Source organism: Prunus dulcis, chromosome 7 (assembly GCF_902201215.1).
Source record: "Prunus dulcis chromosome 7, ALMONDv2, whole genome shotgun sequence".
Taxonomy (NCBI): Eukaryota; Viridiplantae; Streptophyta; class Magnoliopsida; order Rosales; family Rosaceae; genus Prunus; species Prunus dulcis.
In genome coordinates this window covers 7,880,491-7,896,610 of record NC_047656.1, presented here as the reverse complement: position 1 = coordinate 7,896,610, position 16,120 = coordinate 7,880,491, and positions in this window count along the sequence as shown.

Below are 16,120 nucleotides of genomic sequence, written 5' to 3'. Positions count from 1 at the left end.
TTCCCTTTAAAATTCCTTTAGACTTCTGCCGAAAATTCGGCAGAGTCTCCCCTGTATTTTGACCAATCCCAAAACTTTTCACCTGTTAAACATTCAACAAATCCACACCAACTGCCAGAATAGGATAAACCAATATTTGCCAGTTTCAGTTTTTCCACTAAAACTCGATATCAGAGCAATTTTCTAAAGTTCACGGGGTTTTCAGGGATTTTTCTACAAACTCTACCTGACTTTGAAGCGCGGAGGCTATGAGTGGCCCGGTGGTGGATCCTGTGCACTTCTACGACCTGGGGGCGAAAAACAAGTTTTAAACTGTGAGTGGACAAAATAAAATTCTTAAAAACAAGCCAGAATATAATACCCCCGTTTTGAAATAACTAAGGATATATATATATATATATATCGATAATTTAACTATATTTCAATATAAGAAATTCTATAAGCATGAATCAGTATGCTGATGAATAAACTTACATAATCGATCAAATATATAAAGACATCACTGCCTGGAGAAATCAAAGAACTAGTATAACCGAATAAAGATATAAAGATATAAATGTGCAAATACTAAGAAACCGATATAAAATAACTGAAAGTCATCCTTGAATAAAAGAAAACTCAAAATCCTTTGAAAATACCACCTATTTGTACCCCTGTCATATCCGTCAATTCCCTGGCAGGTCTCGGGCGTCACACAGGCTACCCGAGCCGCAAACTGGCGAAATCAGGGGACTATGATCAGCCTGTCCCGCCGGCAGATTCCTCGATGACACCAAGTCAACTCGAGTCGCTCTGGCAGGATGCAGGGGACCGTAGTCAGCCTGATCCGCAATCCTGGCAGGTCTCGGGGACACAGAGTCAGCCGAGCCGCAATCTGGCAGGTCTCGGGACACCAAGTCTGCCGAGCCGCAAATCCTGGCACTCACGGTCCGAGCGTCCCCGAAACTCGTGAGGCAAAGTCAAGTGCACTGACATAAACTGAAATCGGACTGGATGTCCGTAGACATCGGTCCAACTGTGGGTAATCACCAAAGAAAATGGGTACGAGGTGGGTTTAAAATAAATTCCTTTAGAAAAAGAAAATCTGATTAATAACTGAAATCTCAAATTGTGCTGCTATTTCAACTGATTCCAATCTCAAACTCTGTTTCTATAACTGGTAAATAAGCAGCACAGATTTATAAAACTATTACTATACTAATCATGTTCGAAACCACAATAAGGTTTACTCAAGATCAAATAAAGAAATTTATTCAAATAAACTCATTTATAAAACTCATTTAGATAAAATCTATATAAAATCACTTATGAAATCTTACTTATAGAAATCCTCTATATAACATATTTATATAAAATAATTTATGAAAGGAAGTCCACTCACTGATGGTCCGAGCTAGTTGGACCTCTTGAAGTTCTCTTCTGTGTCCTGTCGGGCTCCTGGTGCCTGATTACCCATAAAGATTAAATTAATAAACTGTTGAATAAAAAGAATTTCAACTAAACACCCTGCCCCCGGCTCCTAGAAATACGTGCATCTCATTCCCAGTTACTCTTATGCCCACGTTAGCCCTCTCAGACACTTGGACCAGTTTTGGAAGGTCCGACGCTTAACTAAGCGATAAACTGCCAGATCGGCCGACCCGGGACCCCGTGGGTCCCCGACCTTCAATGGCCAATCTGGGCTTCCCTGAAGGTTCCTTACAGAGAGGGAACCATGTTCTGCGAGTTTGGTCCAAAACGGACGGTCGGATTGGCCAAAATCGCGTTATCGCTTAAAATCCAAACCCTAGCCCCAGGGTTCGCGATTCCGGAGTATCCGGGACTCCGATTCGCAATCCGTCGAATCCTACACGATCCTGACATCGTGTAGACCGACATATCCAAAATTCAGCGTGATCCGACGATTTAACGACACTGCACCCACGGATCGCGCGATATGGAAAATCCGTTCGGGGCTCAAACGGACTCCGAATCGAGATCCGCGAAATCCCACATGCTCGTGACGACACGAGGGTCACAAAACTGCACAGAATTACCTCACTACCCTCGCCCACGCGCTCCAGCACGCGCGGGCAGCTTTGGGTGTCCAAAGCGATTTCGGGTGGCCGAAAAATCTCGGAACCAAGACTCCAAACTCCTACCCTAGGTAAAACACCCCATTTGGAGTCACTTTTGTTCTTGGGCATACCCCAAAAAGTGACCAAAAACAGTAGTTTTGAGAGGCCGAAGTTCCTGCCAGATTTCAAGTCGAAAATCGAACCCCTTAGAGCTAAAATCGATCGAAACCCATATAGCCATCAGATAGAACACGAAAAATAGCTAAGAAACCATACCTTACTCGATCGATTTGGTGGAGAAACGAAGGAGAATTTTGAGCTGGAAGTTCGGGTGGCTTCGAAGGAACCTCCGTCGGAAAACATGGTTTTCCGGCCAACTCAGGGCGGCCCCGGGGTGGAGGTCGGTCAGGTCTTGACGGCGAGACGGAGGCGGACCCGATGGTACCCACGGCGGAGATCGGCTCGGCCTGTGGTGGCCGGGCCGTCGCCTGGAAGTCGAACGGGCGCACGGCCAAGTGCGACGCGAGGGAGAGAGAGAGGGAAGAGAGAGAAAGTGACGGGGGAGAAGAGAGAGAGAGATAAAAAGTCTGACTTTTTGGCCAAATTACCATTTTGCCCTTCGCGGTTTTTAGACCATAACTTCTTCGTTACGGCTCCGATTCGGGTCTACTCCGTGTCTACGAACTCATTTCGCCGCGCTCTACGCAATGGCGTAAGCGGAATTCCCAAATTCTTTCTCGATTAAAAAGTCAAATTTTCCCCCATTAAAATATGCGAGGGCAAATTGGTCTTTTTTGCTAAAAGATATTTTCCTTACTTTTTAGATATTTTCTTTCTTTTTAGATATTTTGTTTTGGGTTCTTACATATTGCATTATGGGTTTGTTTGCTCCTTAGGGCAACTCCAGCAACAAACCCAAGCTCAGACAGGATTGGGTCCGATCCCAGGCAGTGCATTCCAAGGGGCCAAGGCAGCCCAGGCAAGGTGCGAGTCCTACGCAACAAGGCCAGCCTACGGGGAGAAGCAGCTCAAGGCGAAGTGATGTCACACGCGGTAATTCAAATTTTTTTTATTGTTGGCACACACTTAAAAAAATTTGAATTACCACGCGTCGACGTCAACCAATGGTAACTTGACAGGTGTTCACGTTCTGGTCACGATGACGCTTTTTTTTTTCTTTTCAAATCCAACGGCTGGGCTTTTTGGGCAAAAAAATGTGGAAAAAAAAAAATCAAATTTTTTATAAAAAATTAACAAAAGATTATGAAGTTTTTTTTTTTCCCCTATAAATACCTACCATTCTTCTTCACTTTCAACACCAAATCCTCATACAATTTCATAAATTCTATTGTTTTCCACTTTCTACACAAAATTTTCATCACTTCCAATTTTCTTTTTTTATTCACCATCTCATGGCATCTTCAATCGAAGCCGATGGTGTGTGGGCAACCACGGAAGATGTTCGCTTGTGTGAGAGTTGGGTCCATGTTAGTCATTGTTCGGTCACGAGCAATGAGATGAAATTCTCTCACATGTGGAGAAAAATTCATGCCGAATTTTGTGAAAGATCGGGTTCTAGTTGTACGAAAATAGCATTGAGTAGTAGGTGGAAAATATTGAATAAAGAGTTGGGGAAATGGAGAGATGCTTTAGCAAAAGCGAGGGACAATGTTCGAAGCGGTGAAAATCTTAGCGATGAGGTAAATTATTTGTAATTTCCATTTTATTAAATGTAATGTCCTAAATTTTTATTTTTTTTATTTTCTTGCATTTCTAATATTTTATATTTTATGTTTCTTGCATTTCCAATTTTTTTTTTATGTTTCTTGCATTTCCAATATTTTTGTAATGTTACTTGCATTTTAAATATATTTTGTAATGTTAATTGCATTTCCATATTTTTTTTTATGTTACTTGCATTTCCAATATATTTTAAATATTTCTTGCATTTTTAATATTTTATTAATGTGTCTTGCATTTCCATTATTTTTTTGTTGATAGATTATGCAAGCACAGATGTGGTTTGGTGCAATTGGGTAAGGTAAAAAATATTTCAACTATCAAGAATGTTGGGAGGTGGTGAAAAATTGCAAACATTTCAGAATTATTCCCACAGGTCTGCCTGTTGTGTTAAAAGAGATGCCACTCCATGATTCACCGGCATCGGATTCGCCTTTGGATTCCCCAATGAGTCAAGACTCACCCATCGAAAAGAAGCCGAGGCCCATTGGCTAAAAGGCTGCGAAGGCGAAGAGAGGGAGTAATTCTAGCAATAATACATCAAATTTTTTGAAGGAAATTGCAAGGCAGAGCGCCATAAGATTTGAAATGGGCCTGAAAACCCAAGCGGACGAGAGGGCAATTCAAGCAGAATATGCAAAAGAAAGGGAGTATTTGCACAAAGAAAACATTGACAAAAAGGATCGGGAAACCATGGCCATGGATACAAGCCATATGTCCCCTGAAACAAAACAATTTTGGAAGCTAGAACGAAGAGATGTTATGAGAAGAAGACTTTTCCGTGACGATGGACCTAGCAACACGAATTGGTTAAATGATCAAAACCATTAAGTTAGTTGGCATACCTTTTATTTAATTGTATTTTCATGTTTTGTATTAAAGTAGTTGTAATTCATGTATTTTATTTAATTAGTAGTAATTCTTAATGACTTGTGTTGGCTTTCTTTATTTAATAAACAAAGCATTCAATAAAATACCGTTTTGTTCAACATATTCCATACATCAAAGAAAACATAATTAAAAGGAAAAACCACAACCAAAGCATAATAAATAAATAAAACACAACCAAACCATAACTAAAAATAAAACATAACCAAATTACAAAACCACATCCATACATCTAAAAGATTCTTACCCCGAGAATGCCTATGTCTGTCCACATTTGGGCCACGGCCGACTTGTGAACCATAGCGGCGGCCTTGGTTTTCTTCATCAAGCAAAGCCACTGCTATGATAACTTGTTGATCATGTTCTCTCTGCACCCTTTTGCCTTCAACTCGTCTACGCATTCTTTCATTAGTTTCTCGCTATTGCCTCTCTAAGCATCTCCTCATGTCTGACATTGAGAATGGAGTATGAATTCTAAAATCTGAGAAATGAAAATATAGAGAAGATCTGGTGTGAGAGGTATGAGCTGAGCCTCTGGTTTTATAGAAAAATTTAGGCAGATAGAGATGACACGTTGAGCAATTTTAGAGGGTGAAAATCTTATTTGAAATTTGAAATTTATCTAAATTTTGAATTTTGAAATTTATCTGAATTTTGAAACCGAAAATTTTATCCGATTATGAGATAAGAAATTTATAATAAATATTGACACGTGTGAACCCAAAAATCTTATCCAAAAATATTATCATAATTAATTGTTTAGGTAAAAAAAAAATATGAATAGTATTTGCCCTTTGCCATGGCAACGGGTGAAAACACACATTGCTTTTTGCAAGGGCAACCACTATTCATGTGAATAGTATCTGCCCTAGCCTTCCCTTGCCCTTTGCCATGGAAAATGGGTGGAGTTGCTCTTATGGTATCAACCTTTGGATATTAGAGTATGCTTGCAACGTTCATGCACCCGGTGATATGGTCTATTCTTTTTTGCGCATGCAATATGCCTTCCTATTATCAGTCCCGATCTCTTGGACTACAGGGGTCCAAGAGATTTGTGGTCACTCACCGTTGGATGTAAATTCAACGGTTTACTCACTCTTGCACTCCTTTTAAGAAACTTTTTTGAACCATTAGATTAACATCCAACGATGGGTGACCACAATCTCTTGGACCCCTATAGTCCAAGAGATCGGGGCTGTTCCTATTATACTCTATTACTGCACCTGCAGTATGTTATTTTGGGTGATGGGAATAGGGGACAAGGGGATTAGCCAAATGAGACAGGGAATGGGGTTGTTGATGGTGACGATGATGATGATGTTGTTCATGTTGCTGCTGGTGGAGGAGAAATAGTCATTGGTTGAGGAGAGATAGTTGTGTGAAGACAACATGAACAACTGCAACATCAGCATCACCACAAGCAACCTCATTCCCTGTCTCATTTGGCTTATCCCCTCGTCCCATGTTCTCATCACCCTAAATAACATACTAAATATGCAGTAATATAGGATAATAGGAAAGCATACCGCACGTGTAAACGAAAATAGACCGTTTCACCTTGTGCACGAATGTTGCAAGCATACTCCAATATCCAAAGGCCGATACCATAAGAAGAAAACAAACTCATTATGCAAATGGGTAGGATCCCCACAATATCATCAGTCACATCCCAGACTACATCAGCCTAATTGATATAATTGCTTCCACGACGTACGTCATGATCCCACACCAACAATTTCTATATCTCTTTGTTGTTGATTCTCTACTATGGTTCTTCGAATGGGTATAAAGATGTGCACCTCCCCAAAGCTCTTCACCAAGGATGGTTGGGATGAGAGAACAAGAAAACTTGGAGAGAAGAAAGTGCTAGCTCATTGTCCACCAAGTGGCCAGCCAAAGGGGTATTGAGAAAGATGTGTGATATTTCCTCTCTTCCAAATTTCTAACTTGAAACCCTAAGATGATATGATGCTATGGCCTTCTATATATAGACCCACATTTGTACCGCACCTCCCCTTTAGTGGCCTATTTTTGGGCTATCTAGGTCCTTCACATTTATCCTATAATGTGTCACACATGGCTAAAGTCATATGGTCCATTTCTATAACTCTTTAAATTATGTGAGACCCAACCAAAGTTCCATAACTTCAATTGAATAATTAAACTATTCTAATTTATTTAATTAGTTTAATGATTTAATAAATCAAGTAACTAACTTGTCTAACAACGGTTGTTCATAGTCAACCTTTGTTGACCACGTCAAATGTTAGGTCAACAGTTTGACCTTTGACTTTGACTTTGACTTTGACCAAGCTTCATAATCTTTTATTCTCTTCTTAATTCTCAATCCACTCTTTTCCGGTGTAGAATCTTATAGGTTCTAATTAGAGAGGTCATGGGTAAGTATGATTTCTTCTAAATCAAATGTGAATTGCATCCCTCCATACAATTCTCCCTATTGACGAAGGCTAATTATAATTAGTCCTTACATGGCTTCTATAAACCCAAGCTAAATAGAATTCATTTAGAGAACCTAGTTAGTTTGTGATTGCAACGTAATTTGGTCATTCTCTAACACAATACTATATGTTGTATTGTTGGGATATGGTTAACTCGCGTCAAATCCCTAATACAACATTTCTAGGTTATATGATTAACTTGTAATTGCAAACATTATTGTTTTAATTCTCATCTTATACTTTGGTTAAAGATTCAATGAATCATATCTCTACAGTATTCTCTCTTCTCATTAAGAGTAGAGATTCCTTGTTGTACATTCACATGCCTGTGTGGATATGTTGGATATCCTGAGGAACATCTTTAGGTCACATTCTTTTGACATAACTGTATAGTGTTTTTAAAGACAAACAACTCATACACAAGATAACTGTGATGTCTCAGGTTTGAGGACTAATTTGCATTATCGCAACTTATAATTACTTGTTTGACATTTGTGAGTAAGACTTCTATACAAGAATTCTTAGTGAACTCCATCTCTATAGAGCACCTACACACTAATGACATGAGACTAGTCATCCTCCCAATTGAGCAGACGTAGTGTGTACCAGTCTTTACAGGTCACCTTTGTCCAATTGGTGATCCTATGACTAGGAAAATTTTAGGATACGATATATATATATATATATATATGATTGAAAGATGTCGTGAATCTAACCTCTTTAGACTGCTTTCCATTTATATCCCTATCCATGGACTGTTACTTTGTGGTTTGTATAGGTTTCCTAAAGAATCATTCATGCTCTATTGATTATAGTTATTTAATATTATGTCCTTAGAATATTCAATTTTCTATTGGCTTCTGGGGCATATATTCTAACAGGTTGGCCTTATTGACCCGGGCCAAAATAGGCTTAATATGTTTTTTCTCCTCTTTTTTTGTTCCTTTCTTCTCTTCTCTTCTTTTGAGTGAGTGGAGAGGAAAGAGAGCAGAGAGAAATTCTCCAAGAGAGAAAATTCAGTGAGCCACACATATTGTAAACACTAAAGTTGTAGCCCTATTATTTTATATAGTGAAAAAATTACTGCTGCTGCTCTCCGAGGACGTAGGCATAGTCGAACCTCGTTAAATGCTGTGTCTCATCTACTTTACGTGCAGCTCAATATTCGCACATATTCCAGTTCATTTTATAACACGTTATCAGCACGAGAAGCTCTCATGTATAATTTTTTTTATGCTGCACTATTATTTATACTACTAACCATTATATTGATGTAAGGAAGAAAAGTAGTGGAAGAGCTGTGGTCTACTAGAGAGATATACGAGCAAACCAACTGGAAGGATAAGCTCCCTGCCTCTTACTTTTTCTATTATTTTATTATTTCTCCACACAATTTAATACTCATACTAACATCCAAAGCTAGTGAAGTTTGCAGGTGAAAAGAAGAAAAGCCAACATGATTTGTCTAGCTTTCAAACTAATGAATCATGGTGTTGATAAGATTCCACGAAAAAAAAAAAAAAAAGGTTGGAAAAGCTTCCTGCAACTTTTAGAATTATTGCCTGAGGTCTTCTGACCATACTATATATATATATATATATATATATATATATATATAGTAATTCTATTATTAGCTTTAACGGACGGTTTCACCTTCTATATTTTTAGTGGTGGTTTTTATCCCCACATTTATTTTATTTACTGTATGGTGTAGGTTTATTACCCATACAACAGTATCTATTTAAAAGGGTGGCGCGGGTTTATCGTCCATGCCTTTATTTTTATTTAAATGTATGGAGCAGAATTAGTGCCCATACAAGCACGTTTACTTTATCGCAAATTTACTTTTACTTAAAGTATGATGTGGAATTAACCCTCATACTTTATGAATTTACTTTACCGCACATTTAATTTTATTTAAGGTATGGTGCGGGATTAACGTCCATACAACAAGCAATTTAATTTATGAATTTATTTTACCGCACATTTACATTTATTTAAAGTATGGTGCGGGTTTATCGTCCATACCAGTAATTTATTTACCAGCAATTTATTTTATGGATTAATTGTGTTGTATGATGAGTTTTTACAGTATGCAAATCAGGACCAGAAGTTCCTTGATCCTCATCATACAATTACATCAGGACTTGAAGATCCTTGATGATGATATTGATATGAGAGCTGGCAGTCTCTCCGGTACTATACTTGTAAACAAGAGATCGGACTTGAAGATCCTTGATCCTTGATCCTTGACATGTAAATAAGGACCTAGAGTTCCTTGATGATGTAACAGTACCGTATTGGTTAAAAGTGCCGTACACATGAATAATAACTGTACTGGCAAATGTACTGCACACATGAATAGATATGTATTCATGACTTGATGAATAGTACTATATACATGAATAGTGACGTATGCATAAATATTAACCATTTTGGGTAAACCGTCACTATATACAAAAGGGAACCTGCAGTTCCTTAAACTCATGGATGAGCAATTAAATGAGATGCCAGAAGTTCCTCAAAATATGGACAATTATGTAAGGACTTGAAGTCCCAAAATATGTACAGAAAATTGTAAAAATGTCCATACCATGAGAATATGTGATTTTGGCCCGAAGTTCAAAATCTAAGGGGATTGAATGTCCATACCATGAGAATATGTGATTTTGGCATGAAGTTCAAAATCTAACAGTGTTGAGAACCTAAAGTTCCAACAGTTAAATGGACAACCCTTGAGGTATTATTGCAAATTGTGGTACACCACATATTTCTTTGGCATAAGAGAATGATGAATTTAATAAAGTTCGATTTTGTTATAATCGACACCTCAAGGAAGAAATATATTTTGTGAATTCCGGTTGTTAAGAATACACCGTGAAATGGATAATATCAGTATAAACCTCAAATGATGAATTGAGGCTCCCCACATATTTTGTTATATCTGGGCCGGAAGCCCATGGATCCAAATATATGAGAGATCCTAAACTTGAAGTTGTGGGTATATAGTAGTTAATGCTCTTCACTACTATATTGTGATATTAGCGTGGCTTTTACTCAATCCATATTTCATGTCCATTTGAAAAGGGCGAATAAATTCTGAGTTTGTGTTTAGCCCGGGCCAGAAGTTACGGGCTCACATGCGTTGAAATATGAAATTTGGGAGAGTCGATGTGGTTATTTGAACCTATAAGGCACAAGGTTCCAAACCGTCATTTTGAAAAGACGTAAAAACCACAGGTGTAAGTTTAAGAATGTGCGCAATTATTATAACAGGAAAGGAGCATACAACAGATAGATTTTTTCCACCTGCAATGAAGGTGCAGGCCCTGTAAAATCTATAAAATTACATTATGTTCTGGAAGCCTCTGAAGGAAGAGGACGGCGCCTCTTAAGCTTAGCCATGAGCCTCTCGTGGTCTCCCAAAATTCTTTCATTGGAGACCTGCAGCATGTCTAGCCTTCTCAGTGTATCAACGGAGTACGAACTCACCAGTTTCAACAAGGCATTATTCTCTCCTTTAAGTTTCTCAACCTCCTGTTGAGACTCATGAAGCATTCTTTGAAGAGACAAATTTTCAGTTGTTAGCTTCTGAACCTCGTTTGCTCTAGCACGAAAACGATCAGCCATGTTAGAAACAGAAGCAGCACTCTGAATGCTAAAAGCCATTGAGTCATCAATAGCCTCTTCCTCAGACCTCCCTGTCAACAATATTTCATCCATTGGAGTAATGAAATTCCTAGCTACTATGACAGCAGTAGCATCATTCATCATCACAGAATCATTAACCGTGAGATGACGATTTTGGGATACAAAGGATGGACGCCAAACTTTGGCGTCACTGGTTGTTGTGGGAGCATCATTTAAATTGAAATAATTTGGGCAGGAAGAAGAGGAAGCCATTTTAAGAAGGTTTCGAAGAAAGTCTTACAAAAACTAAAGTTTCAGAAAATGAAGGAAGTTGAGTTGAAACGCAGTTGCTCCAATCAAGTTTTGCAAAGGCAATATCTATAGACGAAAATGTGGCAACATTTCCAGATCCCAATATCTTCTCGAATCCCCATATTATCTTTTTCTTTCCCAGAGTCCAAAACTTCACGTGGCCTCTGATAATGCCTGTCGGCACTTTCGGCATTTTCAAGTATTATTTTCGTCAAAGCCGATCTTGCTTTACGGATTTCACGGAGCTACTTTTTCAAAAGTATCCCGAGAATCTCGCAATTTTCCTATGGTTAATTTGAAATTCACCGGTTCTACCTATTCATTGTATTTGTGTATAAATGTGTTACTAACGAAATTTTCTTTGCAGAAGACATCCAGTTTTCTCCATACCTAGTGATGCGATATCTACTTGTTTTTCTTATCAGTGAGCACTCAATATGCCCGAGAAGCAAGACTATCTCTGATCATCCATTCAGGAAGCAAGACTATCCCTGATCACGTTTCCGCTACATCAGGGAACTGTGAAGGCGACCTTATGCTCTAATCTCCTGAGGTCCTTCTAGACTAGGAGAAATGAGAGCTTGTTGTCTGCTCCCACCAGCTTCCTTCCTTGATTGCTTACCTTACCTTGCAATCAATATCACAATTTTTGTATCTTTTCTTTCTTTTTATAACTCTCTGTTCATAAGGGATTTTATTTCTTTAGAATGAACATCCGAAGAAAGAATCCATGCGGTGATCCTAACTCTGAGGGTTATTTGTTTTTTGACAGAGAGAAGAATTGTGATTTTTGCTCTTGCAGGATATAACTAGATCATCAAGCACTACATTATATTTACTGGGCCGATACGAGCTTGAATGATACTTGAGAAAAGTTTCTCCCACCTAAGGATGTAAGCAATACTTGTGTTATTTTATGCTTATATACTTATTTGATATTTTATCTTGAAAGGTAACCAAATGGGGAGATAAGTCCGTTCCAAAAGAATGGCTTGTATGTATCCATGAATTATTAACGCAAATTTTACAGATTGCAAGTTGGATACATTGATAATACACTGCACAGATTAAAGTCCCATAAGAACAAAATATGGGTATAGCAGTGATCAATATGATGCACGCCTGTTGCGTAGCAAATGATGTGGATTGAAGTCCCAAAGGACAATCCTTTGACATGTCAATATTGATATTGTGCACGCCTAATGCGTAGCAAATTGTATGGGTTAAAGTCCCAGAAATTAATTGACATGTATGTATTAATCTGTGGCATGCCCGCAGCATGACAGATATATGGGTTCTAAATGTTCCAACTCCCTAAATGGAGATTATCCACACCCTACTATAAAATAACGCTCCATTGGAGGTTATAATCCACATTCTCACATAATAAAAACCCCCTGCAGTGGCTTGGGTACCCAAAAGCAAAGAAATGCTTATAATTGATGTATGCGCATGCACATGAGAATGGTGGGATCATGAATTGATGAATGACAAATTTTGATTTTGGAGTAGCTACTCAAATCATCAATGGGCTGTGTTGATTGGAACCACGTTCAATTATTAAATGTCGACAATATCATTGGCCAAAAATGGAATGAGGCAATTCCATTATAGATGAGAATGAACGTGAAAGAACAAACCCACAGTACGAACCCCAAAATTTGTTAATACTGAAAGTTATACTTGGGTGTTCGAAATAAAAGGGAATATACCTACTTTGTATGACACAATGTTTTTGGCATAAACAAGGAATGTTGGGTTTTCTCCATATTTATAGATTCAATTGTGCCCCTTTATTGCACATTTACGGAGACCAACATGTTATCTTTAAGGGTTATTAAATGCACGGAGCATATCACCAGAAGTGATTCCCTAAAGATGTATAAATAGCTAGGTTAAAGCTATATAATGTGTCATAAAGTTTAATCCCTTTAAACAAAATCCTTGAAAGGATTGAAATTGCATGAAGCAAGTCCCTGAAGGACATGTGCCTGAAGCACAAAATTTGTACTCAATACTAATGTACATAAATTGCCTCAGTGAGTATATTGATTATAATATGTTTGCAACATATTAGAACTTCTGCAGAGTTCAAGAAATATTTGTCTCGACTTAAAGATCGAGCATTATGCCAAATAGATTCTTGCTTATACTAAGAAAGTGTTGAAGCATTTTTTCGAGAATTGTTAATGGCTACATCCTCCACTCACTCCGAAAGATTCTCACTCCAAAAGATAGTCATGAAGACATCAGGGGGAGATATTAATCAGGGGGAGCATCTAGAAGTATGTTATACTGATTGTTGTACTCTTCTTTCTTCCTTCCATCAGTTTTCTACCTCACTAGGTTTTCTCCAAGCAAGTCTTTAATGATGCAACTAACATATCATTTGTGGTATCCAAGGGGGAGTGTTGTAAAGTCAACAATGACAGGACCCGATCCCAATTCCACTTTGGAATTTGAACCAAGCCCTGTGCGTGTCCGACATCTGGCAACTGTCAGGCACAAATGACCATTTTACCCTCTCCTGCTATAGTAACTAGGAAAATTTTCTTTGGACTTCTACCAAAAATTCAGCAGAGTCTCCCCTATATTTTGACCAAACTCAAATTTTTCCACCTGTTAAACAAATCAATAATTCTTCACCAAGTGCCAGAATAGTCAATCAAACATTCACCAGTTCAAGTTTTCTACTAAAACTGGATATCAGAGCATTTTCTACTACTTTACAAGGTTTCAAGAACTTTTACGATAAAACCCTACGTTTCTCGGCGGTGCGGAAGCTGGGAGTGGCCCGTGGTGGATGCCTGCACACATCTACGGCCTGGGGGCGAAAAACAAGTCGAAAATGTGAGTGGACCAAAAAGAATGTTCTCAAACTAGTTTATGAACATAATAACCCCCGTAGTTAAAATAATTATGTATGTAATTCTAAAGTTCATCGGCAATCAAATATATAAAGCATGTAAATCAACAGGTATACGTATATGTATATATATATATATATAAAACGGCACGAATGTTAAGAAAACTGATATAAAATTTTCTGAAAACAATAATTTCATGAAACACTGAAATTCCTTTAAAAGTACCACCTAGAAGTACCCCTGTAAGTCCGTCAATTCCCCTGGCAGGTCTCGGATGACATGCAGTCTATCCGAGCCGCAAACTGGCAGGATACAGGGGACTATGGTCAGCCTGATCTGCCGGCAGGTCCTCGATGACACCAAGTCAGCTCGAGTCGCTCTGGCAGGATGCAAGGGACCGTAGTCAGCCTGATCCGCAATCCTGGCAGGTCTCGGGGACACAGAGTCAGCAGAGCCACAATCCTGGCAGGTCTCTGGACACCAAGTCTGCCGAGCCGCAAATCCTGGCACTCACGGTCCGAGCGTCCCCGAAACTCGTGAGGCAAAGTCAAGTGCACTGACTGAACTATGAACAGACTGGATGTCCGTAGACATCGGTCCGTCTGAGAGTAATCACCAAATAAAAATGGGTACGTGGTGGTTTTAAAATAAATTTCTTTAGAAAAATCTAAAATAACTGTACTCTCAGATTATGCTGCTATCTCAACCATTTCCAATTTCAAACTCTGTTTCTATAACTTTTAGCAGATGTAAGTAAGCAGCACAGAATTATGGAACTACTACTGTACTAATTATGCTCGGAGATATAACAAAACTTATTCAAGATCAAATAATGAAATTTATTCAGATAAACTCATTTATAAAAACTTATTTATATAAAATCACTTATGAAATCTTATTTATAGAAATCATCTACATAACTCATTTATATAAAATCATTCATGAAAGAAAGTCCACTCATTGGTGGTCCGAGCTAGCTGGACCTCTTGAATGTCCCTCCTGTGGTCCTGTCGGGCCTTTGATGCCTGATTACCCATAAAGATTAAATTAATAAACGGCTGAATTAAAAGAATTTAAATTAAACACCCTGCCCCCGACTCCTAGAAATACGTACACTCGTTTCAAGTTACTCCTATGCCCACACTAGCCTTTCAAACTCTTAGATCAGTTTTGGAAGACCCGACGCTTAGTTAAGCGATAAGCTGCCAGATCGGCTGACCCGGGACCCATTGGGTCCACTATCTCCGATGGCTAATCTGGGCTTCTCTGAAGGTTCCTCATAGAGAAGGAACCATGTTCCCCGAATTCGGTCCGAAACGGACGGTCGGATTAGCCGAAATCGCGTTATCGCTTAAAATCCAAACCTTAGCCCCAGGGTTCGCGATTTCGCAGTATCCGGGACTCCGATTCGCAATCCATCGAATCCTACACGATCCTGAAATCATGTAGACCGACATACCCAAAATTCAGTGCGATCCAATGATTTAACGATACTGCACCCAAGGATCGCGCGATATGGAAAATCCGTTCGGGGCACAAACGGACTCCGAATCGAGATCCGCGAAATCCTACGTGCTCGTGACGACACGAGGATCGCAAAACTACACAGAATTACTTCACCACCCTCGCCCACACGCCCCAGCACACTTGGGCAGATTCGGGTGTCCAAAGCAATTTCGGGTGGTCGAAAAATCTCGGAACCAAGACTCCAAACTCCTATCCTAGGTAAAACACCCCATTTGGAGTCACTTTTGTTCTTGGACATACCCAAAAACTGGCCGGAAGTGGCCAGAATTGAATTTCCAAAACCGGCCAAACCCTAACTCGAAATTCAACCTGTCAAACCTCACAATTCCTTAATTCCTACCCAACCAGCATCTAGAACACGAAAAATAGCTAGAAATCGATACCTCACACGACTGATTTAGTGGCCGGATGAGGGAGAAACTGAGGTTGGAAAATCTGCCAAAACTGCTGCGTTTTCCAGCCGTTTTCGGCGGCTCCAGACAGCAGCAGGGGCGGCGGACGGGCTGGGGTTGATGGCGGGAGCTGGCCGGTGCTGCTGGGTCCGGTCCGGAGGGTCGGGGTGGCGTGAGGTGGCGTCGGGGTGGCTTGGAAGTGGCTGCCCGACTGGTTTTTCTCAAACTGTCGGGAGAGAGAGAGAGAT